Source organism: Atractosteus spatula, chromosome 9 (genome assembly GCF_055471065.1).
Source record: "Atractosteus spatula isolate fAtrSpa1 chromosome 9, fAtrSpa1.hap1, whole genome shotgun sequence".
In the NCBI taxonomy this organism is placed as follows: Eukaryota; Metazoa; Chordata; class Actinopteri; order Semionotiformes; family Lepisosteidae; genus Atractosteus; species Atractosteus spatula.
Genome location: NC_142714.1, coordinates 39387729 through 39403470, shown reverse-complemented (window position 1 = coordinate 39403470; position 15742 = coordinate 39387729). Strand labels below are relative to the sequence as shown.

General features: G+C 36.3%; 1 protein-coding gene across 1 annotated transcript in view; it reads right to left on the bottom strand.

Moving 5' to 3' along the window:
* LOC148828557 (plastin-3) overlaps window positions 1-8864 on the bottom strand; it is a 54363-nt gene extending 45499 nt beyond the window's left edge. Inside the window, exon 1 of the mRNA XM_088925654.1 lies at window positions 8781-8864. The gene's annotated coding sequence lies outside the window, so the exon portion shown is untranslated. The remainder of the gene's footprint in view (window positions 1-8780) is intronic.
* Window positions 8865-15742: the final 6878 nt, after the last annotated feature.

The window sequence follows — 15742 nt, the reverse complement described above, 5'->3', positions numbered from 1 at the left end:
TACCAAGAACTCAATTCAAATCTCTTCATAAACCACCTTCATTCTAAGCAAACCTCTTAATATTAGTTTAAACATTTTTTGATTAAAATGTGCAATTTTTCTGAATACCATATCCTCAGTTGCTTTTTCTTTTTTCAGCACCAGACTGACCAGTGTTTACACATCCTTCCATTTTTCAAACAGAAATATACCAACTTCTGTAGCTCAGTGAATCACACCCAAGTAAATACTTCCCCAGTATTCAACATTAAGATTTTAATTTGTTCTATTCGGTACTTCTGTGATCTTTAATGACCAAGACATTAGAATAGATTATCCAGATTATCCAAAGGATTGCATCTTCTACAACAGTTGCCCTAGTTACCATACTGGGGTACTGGGTTTTGGAAATACTGGTACAGATAGAAGAGTGCAGTCTACTGGTCCATCAGCATCACTTACAGAAGCAGCATGGTTTTCCATAGAAGACTCCCATCCTAATCCTGACCAGGCCCAGCACTGTTTAGCTTCCAAGATCTACAGTAAGTACATACATATTACACATAAAAGTCCTAGAGAGATTAAACCTGCTATCACATCGAAACCAAATTTATTTTAATTACACAAAATGGCATTCCACCCTGTTACATTTTTATATACCAGTCCACAACTTTAATCTGTAATTAAATTAGTCTCTGCTCTAAATGTGCAACATCCCTGTCTCTAATCAATCACTGATCATTACAGAGATCCATGTGATCTATTCAGTCTACTGCAGGTTAGGGCACTGTTGTAACTATTCTAAATTGTTTGTGGAGCACATGATATTTTTTCAATTTTCTTTCAAACTTGCCTTTCCCCACTTTTGATAGATTCATGTAAGCTTTATTTCTGCCTCAGTGTCATTTTAATAAGTTAAATACATATAATATGTTCACACATACAATATCAACTATGCCTCGATCGTTCAAATGTTTTATGTGATGCACTTAAACTTCTGCCCGTTTCTTTTCTCACAATACTATTACGGTGCTATCAATACAGCTGCTGGATAGACTGCTGCAGGGCTTGTAGCTGTGAGCGTCATTAAGACTATACATCTGTCTGAATACAACAATGTGGATTTATTGAGGCATCTTACAGTATTTATATGCTCCATTTTGTAAGCACCTAGTATTCAACACAACCTAAAAGCAAATGGTAAATCTCATAAGATACTCTGACAAAAGAGTTTGCACACTGTAGTTTGGATAAACATTAGGTAAAAATAAAGGGCTCTAGGGCTCCACGCCTAGTAGCAGCTCCACCTAGTTGCATCCTAACAGATGGTGGCTAAATAAAATCTCAACATCTAAATTCTCAGTTAGCTGCTGCTACAAGATGGAAACGGCAAAGTAGTTATGATATTTTAAGGGTGTCTCAAAGCCTCAGACAAACCCATATTGAAGAGCTAAACAAATTATTTAAAGACTGAATTAAGTGGCTGATTGCAACAAAAGGCAACAGACAAAGGAGGGGTGCTGGGATGAGGACTAGCCTAAGGAAGAGCATAATCACATACCACGTCCCACTTAGACCATGTTGATGCCACGAAGACAGACTATAGACCTTTAATATGTAGGCTGCAAATGATGTCCTAGGAGTTCCCAGATATTATAGGCTGTGCGTTTACAACTGATTGTTTCGTGGGTGTCAGATACGTGCTTGTTATTTACCATAGGTGCTTCTTCTCTTCCATTAAATTAATGACAGTCAAGGGTGGCCCAAACCTATCTCTGCAAAGCTTCTATCAAGCAGCCTATTTTTTTTTACCAAATTAGCAAGTGAGTCCTTCAATTACTAACTGAATAAGTATTATTAGACACAGGACAATAATACAGAAAGACATATACATTTTCAGTTTTGGATTAACATAATAGTGAAAAGGAATAAGTAAAGGTTTATTCCATGCTGAAAAGAGAAGAAAAGAAACATTTTGGCTGTGGAGCCTTCTTCAGGTGTTCATTCTGCATCAGGGATATGAATATATTTGAAGGCTACTGTACACACCTACTTTTGTACCCACACAGACTTTAGAGAATAACTCATTATGTTAGTTGGCTGATTTCCAAAAAGTAAGGAAGCCAGAATTTAATGCTTAATGAGCACAGATGGCAAGTGGCTTATTTAACAATCCGTTAATATCTTAATTGAAGTACCTCGAGCCTAAAAATGTACCAGATGCTGGCTGGGGGAAGATGACAAAAAAAATCATTTAAAACTTAGTTCTAATAAGGATAAAGACAGATCAGACAGACCATGAGCCAATACCAGTCTCATTATCCCCATAGTGTACGCTCTTCTCCTTTTTGCAATTCACATAGAACAAACTTTTGATGACAATACAGGTAAAAAGCACCTCATGATATAGTAACAGCATATATCTGGAAATGTTCTATTCCTGGTATGGTCCTGTCAGCAACCCTTACAGCAACAAACAGAACAAAAATGATTACTGTAATAAAAAATAAGTAAAATAAAGAATTGTAGCAAAATAAGAATTAGTATCATTAGTATTGATAAACATTTACTGAGTAGAAGAACAGAACCTTTGGTTATCAACAGCAAAATTATGTGCTTTTATATTTGGATTTTCTGTAGGGAAAATTATATGTACTTAGATATTCACCGTTTTCCAAAAGCAATAAAAGCAGCCACAACGCTTCTCACTCACGCTGTTAGCCACGAGTCACATTTCTGCCAGCTGTAATTGCTCCTAAAAAACAAATGTTTTTGCTTTCTCCGTTTCCTGATGTATCTATAAAAGTGTTTGTTCCAAAATCGTATTTTTACCCACCAGTAACAACTTCACATATATTTAACAATGTCAAATGAGAAAAACATACTGCTAAAAATTATACATTTTTACAAAACTCTTTAAAATATCTTACAACTCCCAGTAGCAAACCACTGTTGCTGGTCATCTTTATCAATAAAAAAATAATAGTCAAAAGTCAAAATATAAAAGTTCAAAAGTCTTTCATCTCAGATGTTTTTATCGTGCATTTTTGCTAGCGACAGCTAGGAGTCAACACCTCTTAGGGTTAATACAGTACTGATAATGGAGAAATGAACAATAACTACTGCAGTCACAATTTATGACACCATTAACGGTCCATAGACCAAAACAAAATGACAGTGGCAGGATGTGGAAAAGACAAGTCTGGGTTTAACCCAAAGATGTCTTAAAAGAACAAAAATAACCATATACAAAGTGATGTGTATTGAATGTGTATTTAAGTATAGCTCAATCACATACCTGCCTTTCTGGCCAGTCTAGACATGCCTGTCACATGAGAAAACCAAGAACATCATGCGCATACAGTAATTGGGTCCTAACATGAAGAGCAACAAAATAAGCTCGATAATTACAGATAAGAGTTCCTGAACGAATTGTTGCATGATACCAATGCCAAAATGTAACAAGGATGTCTTAACTTCTTAATACAGCATCTAAAATCCACATTTAGTTTTTGTGTAAGACCCAGGTTCTGCAGTCATGGTTATTTGAATTACCGCACATCAATCTAAAATATAGAGCATAACATGAACTTAGTGTAAATGAGAATTCAGAACACTTCTAAATTTATACATAATACATTCAAGCTTAAGGAAAAGAACGCTTTCAAGACAGAAAAAAAAAATCAGGAATCCTAGGAATTTCCCCTCAACTTCCTTTACATTGTACTAAAAAAAACCAACTAGCCTTTTCTGGATAAAAAACAGGGCCTACAACCAAAGTTTCTCTTTTGAAGTGCTGTAATAAAATGCTATAGATATATTATATGACTGATGACTGAGTATTTGTCCAAAACACAAGATCTCTAGGCTTTGTCAGGTAACAACAGTAAAGACGCCACTAACATTACATCAGCTTCTCCCTGCATATGTATTAGTAATGATTATAGGATAATTTGTACTGGATGTTAATAGCAACCATTTTCCTAGAATAAATCTACTTTCCAAACACCACCCTAAAAACATAATAAAAAGAAAAACACAATCAAACTCTAAAGAGAAAAATCTACTGAATATTAATTATGAAAAAATAATTAGTAGTTAGGCAACATGCAGTTTTAATTGGTAGATCAGTGTTAACTTTTAGAAACCATTTTAATTGGGTTAATACAAATATTTAAAAACTGTTTAACACCAAACTTTTTTTAACTCCGACATAGTAGTTTTATAATGAGTTTATGCTGTAATTACATTGTTTATATTACTTGCACATTTCAGTTCCCTTTATGAGTTTTAAATTCCAGTTCAAATCCTTTCAATATGAGATCCTTCCAGTGTACTGCATAGGACACAATGCACACAGTTGCAGAACTTAACACAAAATTATTTAAGTTTAGTAAATATTGGTGGATAGACTATACATTTATATCAACAAGGACTCTTCTACATTTATTGAAAACTACTTCACCCTAACAAACAGCCATACTTTTCTTCTCTGGGAGAAAGAAAATGAATATTAATACAGAGTGAAAATGTCTGCTGTTGTACTTCAGCTTTTGACACATAACCTAAAGCAGCACCCTTTTCCGAGGGTGTTTAGATCGATATACCTTTCTGAGCTGCAGTGTCAGGAGGACGATAATAAAAAAGATCACAAAACCTGCTGAGGTACCTGCATTAACTAACTAGTACACTAACTTTACCTAGACAAATTCTTAGGATCAGTCTCTGCAGCATTAAGCATAGAGAAATAATGCTTCTTGTGCCCTCAATACAGTATATGTAGAGGTACTGTTATCTGAATAACAATATAGCAGGACAACAGAAACTTATAAAGGATGCACTTATTGTTTAGGCTCAAGTCTCTTTTTCAAAGTTTGGTGCACAGCTGAGGTCCTAAACTTTATTTAAAGCTTGACCTTGACGTACTCAACATGAAATACATTTGTCATGGTATGAAAAAGTCTCAAATTTACAAGAGCCAAATTGACAATTTATCAAGTCTAAAAGGATCAACTTTAGAGTACTCTCTTTAGAGTTTTGTTTGTAAAACAATACGCAGCAAGCTTAACTATCTTCCTGTTGCCAACTGGGTGCATATAAAGATTTAAAGGTATTAAGAGATGATACAGAAAGCAGACCAAACATTTCTCTTTGTTGAATTTGTCTTAAGAAAAAAATAAATTCATTAAAATTAAATAAAACCTTGTACGACGATAACCACCAAATGTTTTTGCGAGTTATTTCAAAAAAGTTATCATCTTCCTACAACACAGCTCTCCTGGATGGCTGGAGTATTCACAGGTTTCCACAGTCACAGCAGCGACTGATGAGCTGAGAGAAATGGTAAATTTGGACCGAAATAAGCTTATAATAAACTAATTTAATTCATTTAGCAATGAGCTGTAATGAATACTTGCACACCAGCCTTCTTCAACCTAGGAGTGAACAGTCCTAATACAAGTTATCAAAATACGTGCATCATCTCAAAAAAAAATCATGTTTGGGTAGAAAAATCTTAGGAATGCCGCATGCCTCAGGATGTGGCAATGGCAGAGTAGAGTGTAGTTCAATTATTCATTAGGCAAGCACATTAGCTCAAACCAGTCCACATCTCTTCAATCTTCTGAGGAGCCATTTGTAAAACGCAACACAGAATATTTAAGGCTGCTCTACATAATTCGTGCTAATTTATTTTCAAAACTAACAATTGTAGACGGAAAACTTAACACTCCTGTAAGAAAAAAATTAAAGATTATGTAGTACAAAAGAATGTACCTTTACATATAACCGAAAGACTCCATACATTTCACTATATATCCACTATGGAAGGAAAAATAACATACCTTATACCTGAAAAGTTAGAACACCACTCGGAAAGAGCAACACTGAATGTTTTGGAATCCAGCCAAGTACCCTTAAAGGCGGATTTACTGGGCTTGTTTGATTCATAGCAGGTTGAACCTTCCATTTGAATGCCAAGGTCATAAAACACATCTACTTCCACAAATTACTCTAATGTTACTTATGGAAGCTGGAACTGCAGGGCTATTCGTTATTGTTTGCTGTAGAAGAGGCTGCAGAGCTTCAGATATAATTCCTTCTGCTCACTAAAAGCCACACACCTAGAAGATCACATCAGTCACATCACAGAGAATTCCTTTAAATGTAGAAGCAGCAGAAAAAAAAAAACATGCAGGCCACACCCGTGCCTGAGGCATTTAAAAACCCATGTACAGAACTCATTTATAGCCATGTCAGTACCACACCCAAAATGGTATATTCGGCTGTATTTACTATTATGCAAGGACAAGGGTTATTTTCTTCTGAAAAGAGAAATTCAGAGTGTCATTGTCCATTTTGCTGACAATATTCAAAAAAATATTATTTTTAAGCTCCAAAATATGGATGTAGCTGTTAAATACACAATCTGGCCATCCTTGCCTAACCACAGCAAAGAGGTGAAACGGTTAATACAATGGTTATCAAAACTAAATCGTGTCTATTCTTTTGGCAAAAGCTAACATATTACCTGACACCAGGACCTGAACTTGCCTTTAAAATATTCAACCAAATAGAAGCATTTAGATTTGACAGTGAAACAGTACAATGGTCCCAGACACCTATATACAAATGTTAATATTTTGGATGACTATTTAATGGATAATGCAACACTGGAATCAGTTTTCTTGACAGCAGATTTTAGCCATTCCTAAGCAAATTCTAGAGAATAGAAAAGAATTCTAAGCCCTACTAGAGCACTGAAGCCAGTGGAAATCCATCTTTAAGAGTTTGTCACTTCAAAACAAAGGCCTACTGGCAACCAGGACAGGACTCCAACAAAGTTTACAAATACATGGCTCTGTAGATCTTGTACAGAACTTCCAAACATTCAGTCTTTTATTCTGGCATCATGCCAGAAAAAACCCATAAAAGCAGCACATTCTGTAATGTTCATTTGTGTTCAATACCCCCCCCCCCCCAGTACACTTCTTATTTTTGACATACCAGTTAGGACCTGCTTCTATTCAGATGCACTTTCCAACAAGAATGTACAGTGCGATGTCACACTGGGGCATCCACAGACTCTAAAGATTGAAACCCTAATTACTCACACAATTGAAAGAAAAAACTAAGTAACTAAGTGTATGACAATTACCAGATGGCTATACTCTTTGATCTGAAAGGTTGTTTAGTTTCCTAAGCTATCACTGCTTATTATTAGACGGATATTTTCATGAAAAAAATCAAATATCATAAACCCGATAATGCATAGAAAATGAGTATACCAGTGCTGACCACCTATGAGAAATCATATCAGACTTTCCCGAGCTTTCTGGACAAAGGTGCTCTTGTCCAGAGACAGCTGTTAAGGCCGCCTGTTACAAAGAAATGTGTTCCTTGAGGTTATCAATACCTGACTATCAAGAATACAACTAATTCTTGTAGATCGAGTAGGTAGCTGCGTCAGCATGCGTAGGCTGTAAAGGAACAAGTAAAGGTTTATTCCATGCTGAAAAGAGAAGAAACAACGTTTGGTGGAGACTGACACACCCGAAAAAGGCTCCACAGCCGAAACGGTGCGTTTCTTTTCTTCTAAGTACGGAATAAACCTTTACTTGTTCTTTTGCAACTCATTCTTGCCAGGTTCATCGTAACAACGCTGGCGTTAATATTACTCGTGATATACAAGCCCTTTCTTTAAACGACGATTCATTACACTCATAACAATGCCGTAAGATAACACGAGAGGAAACACTTATATTTCAGACTGAATTAGTACTCTGAATAAAGTACAGTACCTCTTCATGTAAGATATAACTAAGGAAATACATAATCTATTCCGAATGAAGCCTGGAGCCTGACAAATTCTTCTGAAACAAATGAGTTTAAAATAAGATTTAAGTTTTCAAAATTTGTGAACATCTTTATTTCAGACTAACAGCGTCACACATCTTTTAGCCTGAAGCTTTTAAATGGCTTTTCCTAAAATCCCAAAACACGCTCGGAAACGGATATCCAGCTAACAGACCACGCTGCCTCAGCTGGGTCAAACACACGAACTGTGTCGTTTCCTGGCTCAGTTTGCTTCTGAACTGAATGTATCCAAACTGCACCTCAACCAAGCTCCTTCTGCTACACAGATAACCGCTGTAAAAGTACTGCACGCTGTAAAAACTCAATCTTTTTTCGACTGTCAACGTCTCGCTTAAAATGGGAAGCAGTGCTGTAACAGAGACTGAGATTAGGAGTACAGTGTGGCACACCCCTAACAGCTCCAGACCCAGCTCTCTGCAGTTACACCTTAGAAACCAAAGCATAATACGCTTTTAAACTATCCAAATGAGAGAGGCAAATTTGGCACAACGTCTAAGAAATCAATTTTGGTAAATAAAAGGTGCGAACGCTACTAATAACGCAGTGCACCCTAATTACCGCGTGTACTTATACTTTATTGCAAATTTAAAAAACCTCGCACCGTTTGTACCAGTTGCATCCAGGTACATATCCTTCATTGTTAAAAAAATAAACAATGCAAAATTCTTCCTTAGAAAATGTCTCTTTAATTATTCTAACACGGTTCAAAGAAAATTAGTGTCTTGGCGCTACACAAACCGTTTTACATCCGATCTTTGGGAAAAGAAGACAACGGCTGCAGACGTACTTTCTGTCCTTATTGACAACGGAAAGAAAAAAAAACTTAAAATACAATTTGTACATAAGACCAACCCATTTTACAATATCTAATCACACCTGCAACAAATGCATAATAAATTGCAGTTGCAATGAAGCATAAATCTTACTTTTCTCCCCCTTTTACTGAATAATTCCGGTAACGTCCACCGCCTGCTTTCTCAACCAGTAACTCCGACTCCCCAACACAAGTGTAAATGGGAGGGGGGATTTCCTCCCAGCCCACTCGTAGGGCAGGGCTCCACAATACTACAATATTATTGGGTAGCCGAGTGCCGATCTGATCTCAGGAATTTCATGTTTGCCTCTGGGAAAAGGAAACACAGTCTCGGACCTCCTCCTTGGATTGCATCACCCTTTTTTTTCTCCGCTGGCTCTTGCAGGAGCTACAGTTCGCCTGTAAATTATTGCTTGTATAGTAAATTAGTCTTGAGTAGTGTTCGCATTGGTGTGCCGTAATCACGTTCATTTCTATCAATAAAGGAATTGTTTAACTTGGGTTTTTTTAACTACGAGTGGCTTAATTCACTTTCCATTTACATTTTCTTTTTTGTCAAATTATGTGAAACGCAAGTAATTTAGTTTCAGGCAACCAAACCAGATTATCATTGGTCCTAAATTAATTTAACTTGTAAGGTTCCACGATAGACTTTTATCTTTAATTGTTTTCGTCCATCAGATATGAACCATGTCTTTTTATTATTTACCAGATTTCAGCTCTGTTTTCCCTGAGATAATGTGGGTATATAATTGCAAAACATTTTTTTCCACATACTGTATACTATGGACAAATAGCGACGATTTACAATGCAGGAAGGTTAATATCCTTTAAAGTTTTTATTTCTACATTACATATTTTTCATTATATTTATACAAAATCTAAAGTTAAATCTGTTGTGGCGTTAGCATTTCAGCCGTACTTAAAAAATGCGTTTGTTGTCCTTGTGTACAGTATGTGAACTCCTATGTAGCAGACTCAGCTTGTGCTACATTTTGAAAACTGCTAATTCTTATCGATGAGTACAGCCTCAACAGCAAACCGGGCCAAACTGTTCATAGGAGGCCGCCTCGCAAATTAGTATGTACTTAGACTGATAAAGGCAATTTATGTACAGGAGTCACTTAATTACTCAACCTGAGATAAAATACATATTTAGTGTTGTACCAAGCCAAGACCTTTTAAGGCTGTTAACTTTCTTCCTTCCCTTACGTACTGAGATTGTTTCTTTACCGATATACTGTACTGTATATGGGGATACACAGCCTCTTTCATATTTTCTTCAGATACTCCCTTGAGTGTGACAGTTGACATACAGTAAGAGCACCACCAGACGGAATCCAAAATTACTTCAATCAGGATGAGGAGCAACAGGTTTGCAGACTGAAGTGCTGGTTTTACCTGTCTTCTAATTGTTCAATGAAATGTTGTACAGTGAGCTTGATGAGATAGGAGTGGAGAGTGAGAACAGCTTGTATCAGTGAGCTTGTATCAGTGAGATAATTAAAACTGATGGGAAAGTGCAGAAAAAAATGCCATAAACTGAATTTTATGACAGGTGTCAATATCATTTTGATTATCATCTTCTCTGCAGGGCTGCACAGTAGAACATTGGAAGCATTTCTGCCTTGCGACAATGGGGCCTGGGTTCGAAACCCGGGGTGCTATATGCATCGAATTTGTATGTTCTCCCTGTGTTTATGTGGGTTTCCTCCCACAGATCAAAGAGATACTGGTAGGTTAATTGGCTTCTGGGAAAACTGGTCCTGGTGTGAATGTGTTTGTGTCTGTGTGACCTTGGAGTGGACTGTTATCCCATACAGTGTGTATCCTGCCTTGCGCACATTACTTGCTGAGATAGGTTGTAGATAGGCTCTGAGGTCCTTGTGACTGGGTATTCGATAAAAGTGGTTAGAAAAGGGATGGATAGAATTTATATCTATTTTATATACATACTGTATATGCTAATCACAAATGAAGAAATGTGTTTATTTGGAAACAGAGTATGTTCTCTTTAGTACTTTGTATTTGTATTTATACTTTGTATTTTGAAATTGGGAACAATGGTCAGGATGTGCTGTAATGAGTTCCAAATTAACCCCACTCTGAGAAATCTTTGACAAAGCCAGTAGCCTGGTATGACCTCATCACATCAGCACAGCATAAATGTTTAAGAGCTCCACTGTCCCATACAATCTTGTGTATCAAGTCATGTGTGTCATAAAGTCCTTTAGTCCTGTAGCTGTGTGTGGAAGGGCTTTGGGATTGCTTGAGTCAATGAGTCTGTAAAAGGAAAGAGATATTATCTTCTGTCAGGTTCTAAGAAAAGGGAATAAAACTAAATCTAAATTTTAAATGGTATCAAAATCCCTAACACACAATCAAACGTTATATTTGACACAGTTCGAGCAGTATCTCATGATTCAATAAAGTATACTGTTGTAGTCTACCAGCTCTACCAGTTAAGTCTCAGCAGGGTACTTTGCTAAATTTAAAGACAGATGTGGTGCACATTTTTGGGACATTGTTTCCTTTATTATTGACATTATGCTTTTGTGCTTAAACAATAAAACTGACATAGCCTTGTAATCTAGTAAAGCATAGTGCTCAATAAATTGTTCTTAATAATGTTTCAATTTATAAAAATCAAATATTAAAAAAGCACTTCACTGTAATAGCAAGAAATAGTTCAGGAAAATCCTTTAGCATTACTTAATCTTTTCTCAGGAATTTTCTGGAGAGCAGCTTGATAGAGGCATTTCTATGTATGTAATATATATTCAAGCAAAGAAACATATCACTTTTAACTGCAACAAATTCACAATGTTATCAGGAAAATGACAAAGTCTTATTTTATCATTTTAGCAGGTGCTCAGACATTTAAATGACATTTAAATGAGTTAGGCTCAGTACCACTGCTCATCAAAAGGGTTGATTGAGAGGGATTCTGCTGGTAGTGCTTGTGTATATCGGTGACCCAGACTTAGCACCTGTTTGTAGGTAGTCTTATGGGATTCAGGATTATTCTTTTTGAACAATCTGGATAAGCATATACTGTATAAGCACAGAAAAGACCTGTTCGCTGATTTCTGAACCCTACAAGCCACATGTTATCCCAGCTCATTACAAATAATCAACAGCCTTTAAGTCTGAGAAATAGGGAATTCGTGGCATAATTGTCACATAACTCTCGCACAAGAAAGTCAGAGGTTATTCACACAGCATGAGGACGTGTTATCCTGCTGGCGTGTTGTCATGTCAGGATGAGCCGTAACAAAGAGTAGCAAGAGAGGTCCTGGCACAGAAACTATAGTTTCAACCATTCAGGTTACTTCCATCACTCCAAGTGCGGTAGCAACTAGACAGTCCTGCCCAGACCACTTGGACCTCCACATTGATCTCATTGAGGTGTCAGGTGGTTTCCCAAAATGTGGCCTGTTTTTGTAATGTCTTGCCAGGTTAGAAATAGTTGGCTATAAGTATCGTAGTCTCGATCCAGATGGACAGGGGTGCTGGACTAACTCCAGCCTCCAACATCTCTTTATAAGTAAAGTATATGAGTTTCTTTCTTGATTTTCACCAGGCTTGATGAAATAACCTTATTACCAATAAACTCTCAGTAATGGGGTGATTTAGTGCCTCTGAGACTGTCAAAGTCACTCAAGTGTAACATGGTAAAATCGTAGCCTAGATTGATATTTCTTTGACACTTAGTACAGTATGTTATAAGTTAACAAAAGGGTATGATGAGAAAAACACAGAAATGCTTCATTTATTACTTTTTACCACCTACAAATTAGTAAAGAAACATAAAAAGACTAACAACCAAAAATAATACATATCATTACGTATTGTTTCTGAATGAAAGTATGCAGTAATATACAGTAGTGCTCATTTCTCAAACAAAAATACCTGTCACTGTAAAGGATCACTTTATTTGCCAAGTACATTACATGTACTTGGAATTTGACCTGGTGCAAAAACATATGTATTGACATTGCATATACACTTCACACAAAGAACATGCACAGATGCACATTCATGTTTGTTCTGTGATTTTGTCCTGTTCACCTTTGTGGGGTTCTTTAGTATAGATCTGCATATTTTAAGCAGAAAGAAAATTATGACCACACAAAACAGCAAACATCAGAGTTCTTGGATGATGTTAGATTGTTTTTAATCATTTGTTGATTTCATATCTAGTGCTGAGGCAGATTCTCACTAATTTAAATTTTAACCTTCACCCCCAATGCTGGTGGTTTGGATGGTTGGCGTAGATTAGCTCAAGACTTTCTCACACCTACTCAACCCTAAATATAACCCCAACTTAATCCTAACTATTCCCAAACCCTTAATTATGTTACAAACACATGATAGGTATATACAATGTGTGAGAGCTATAGATATTCAGAAGCTCCTGGAGAGTTTAAAGTAGATGAGTTGCCAACCTGCAATCCCATGTCTATTAATCTAGCCTGTATAATTAGTGTCATGTGCTTTTTTACAGTAGGAAACTAACCTTGACTACAGTATATTACTTTGAGGTGCGCACAGAGTAATGCTGGCTCTGTGAGGCTGAATGTTTTATTTTCCACAAAGTCTTGGCATTTCTGCTGCAAGGTGGAAACAGCGGTAAAAAAGTAAAAATCTTTTTCAGAATGTAGGGTTTTGTTTTTTCAAAGACTATGTTTCTGTTCTGGTTCTTGTAGACCATATACTGTATATCAAATGTGACACACAAAATGTTCAAGGACGAGTGACCTGTTTGGTTCCTTTTCTGATAGCTTGTTACAGACTAAGGTTAAAAGAAAAGCCCCTGTTTAGTCCTTGAATAGAGAAGACTGTGAGGATATTTGATCCAATTATTCAAAATCCTGAACTCACTGCAAAAAGTTAAAGCAAAAGGTTAGTTTAAAGCTCAAACAATGTAAGGAAGCTTAAACATAATGTGGTTGAAACCAGTGGTGAAAACTATATGTAGACTTTTCAAGAAATACCTGTTTCTTTTAATACAGTATATAAAATTATCATCTCAGTAAACATCTACCTACCAAAGAAGCAAGATCAGACCTCGTCAGTCAAATACCCTGTTCTTGTTTCTGACATTTTCTCTGTTTCTTAATCAGAACCAGGTGACAACACTTGGACAAAGGTTTAAATTCTTGTCTTCCAGAAGATTGTCCTATGATTCACTTGTCTTTTTCTCCAATTTTCTGTCTTGTCCTCTCTGTTGTTGTGACAATATATCATTAGCCAAATCTTATTTAATTAAAGAACGTTTCTGTTATTTCACCTGGTCTGATTGTTAATACTATTTCCTTTCTGTTTTCAAAAATCAAAAGGAACATTATCTGAGATAGATCCCTATATTATATTCTCCTTCTGTCTGTAAATATCATAAGCAGAAGGGAATTTGATGAAGCAATGTGTTTTTGTGGTCATTACCTGCTCCTTAAACAAGGAGGTTGCTGTAATGGCTGGATATTCCCTTTGCTAAATAAAAGGAAATATCAAGGTTCTGGACAAAAAAAATGTTTTAGAGATCAATGTCAGGGGAAGAGAGCCTTCAGAATAAATGTCTATTATTTACCATTCTAAAATGTTCTCTTTCACAACAGGTCTCACATCAATCCACATTCTATCATATCACTACTTCACTGCTTTATTTTCAGTCCCGTAACCTTCCCTTGTAGCAGAACATTTTTTTCAAGGCTTGGACTTAATACCTGCTTAATTATGATCATATTGTTAGTATTACCTAACTACAGGAAGTCTGTGACGTTTTTCAGTTCTGATCCATCTAGTATTGCTTTTATTCAATCCTTTACTGAGAACAAATTATTTTACAATGAGAACCTAGAGACCCATTTATATAGCAAGTCATTTATACTTCAGATAAGGCCTTATAAGAACTCTGATGAGTTCAGACTATAATATTCTGAACTCTGATGTATTCTAGGCAACACTGCTCAAAAGTACCATACCTTCTTAAACACAATAATACACATTCGATGATGATAGAATAAAAAAAATGGAAAAAAAACATTTTTCAATTTTGGGAATATTTCTTTTAGCATATGTATATTTTATAATGCTACTCTAAAGAAAATATAATACAGTATGTAGGTTTTCAGTTGTTGTCAGTGTATTTCAAGAACAATTAAAATGTTTTAATAAAGATTGCATAATATGTAACAACAAACGTAAACCAAATTAGAAATATTGTATGTTACAATATATTGCATGTTATAATGTATTTCTAATGTCTACCTAGTAACACACCAGCTTATGTACTAAACACTTTTGCAAGATGTGCTACATCCAAAATGTTTCCAGGGCACCATTTTTCAACCTGCAATCACTGACAAGTTTTGGAAGTTTTTTGTCCTCCGGAAATTCTTTTCATGTTAACAACCCAATTTTCTTCAGGTGCTCTGGTGTCCTCTGGAGTTGTGGTACTGGTACTGTAGGTTAATTGGCTTCTGGGAAAACTGGCCTCGGTGTGAGTGTGGTCATGTTTGTATCTGTGTGTGCCCTGAGATGGACTGGCGTCCCATCCAGGGTGTACCCCGCCTTGCACCCATTGCTTGCCAGGATAGGCTCTGGCTCACCTGCTAGAAGATGGATTGATGGATTTTGAAAGCTTTTTTACTCTAGGAAAAAACTTGTTCCCTCTCTTTTCTTCCACCAAACACCTTCTTAGCATTTAGCGACTTTTGAATTTGATACAATTTCTTCCAGAAATTAGGGAGAATTTAGGGGTCCACTTGAACATTGTACTGTATCTGGAAAATCGATCCACCAACTAGGAAGAATCCCTGTGAGGTTTAGTCCAAACACTTTAACCAAAACTTTTTTTTTGCTTTCTGGGGTTCCTACAGTATGGTTTGCTCTTAGTAACAGTGGTTATTTGTATTTATTTTGGACCAGGGCGTTGAACAGTAATGGCTGTGTGCTGTGGGCGTACAGTATGCAATGCAATTAGAATGTGAGTGCATTGATAACATCTTGCTAGTAGAAAAAATGCATTTCAATAATGCAAAGCAACCCTGCATTGCATGTAGCTCACCTCTA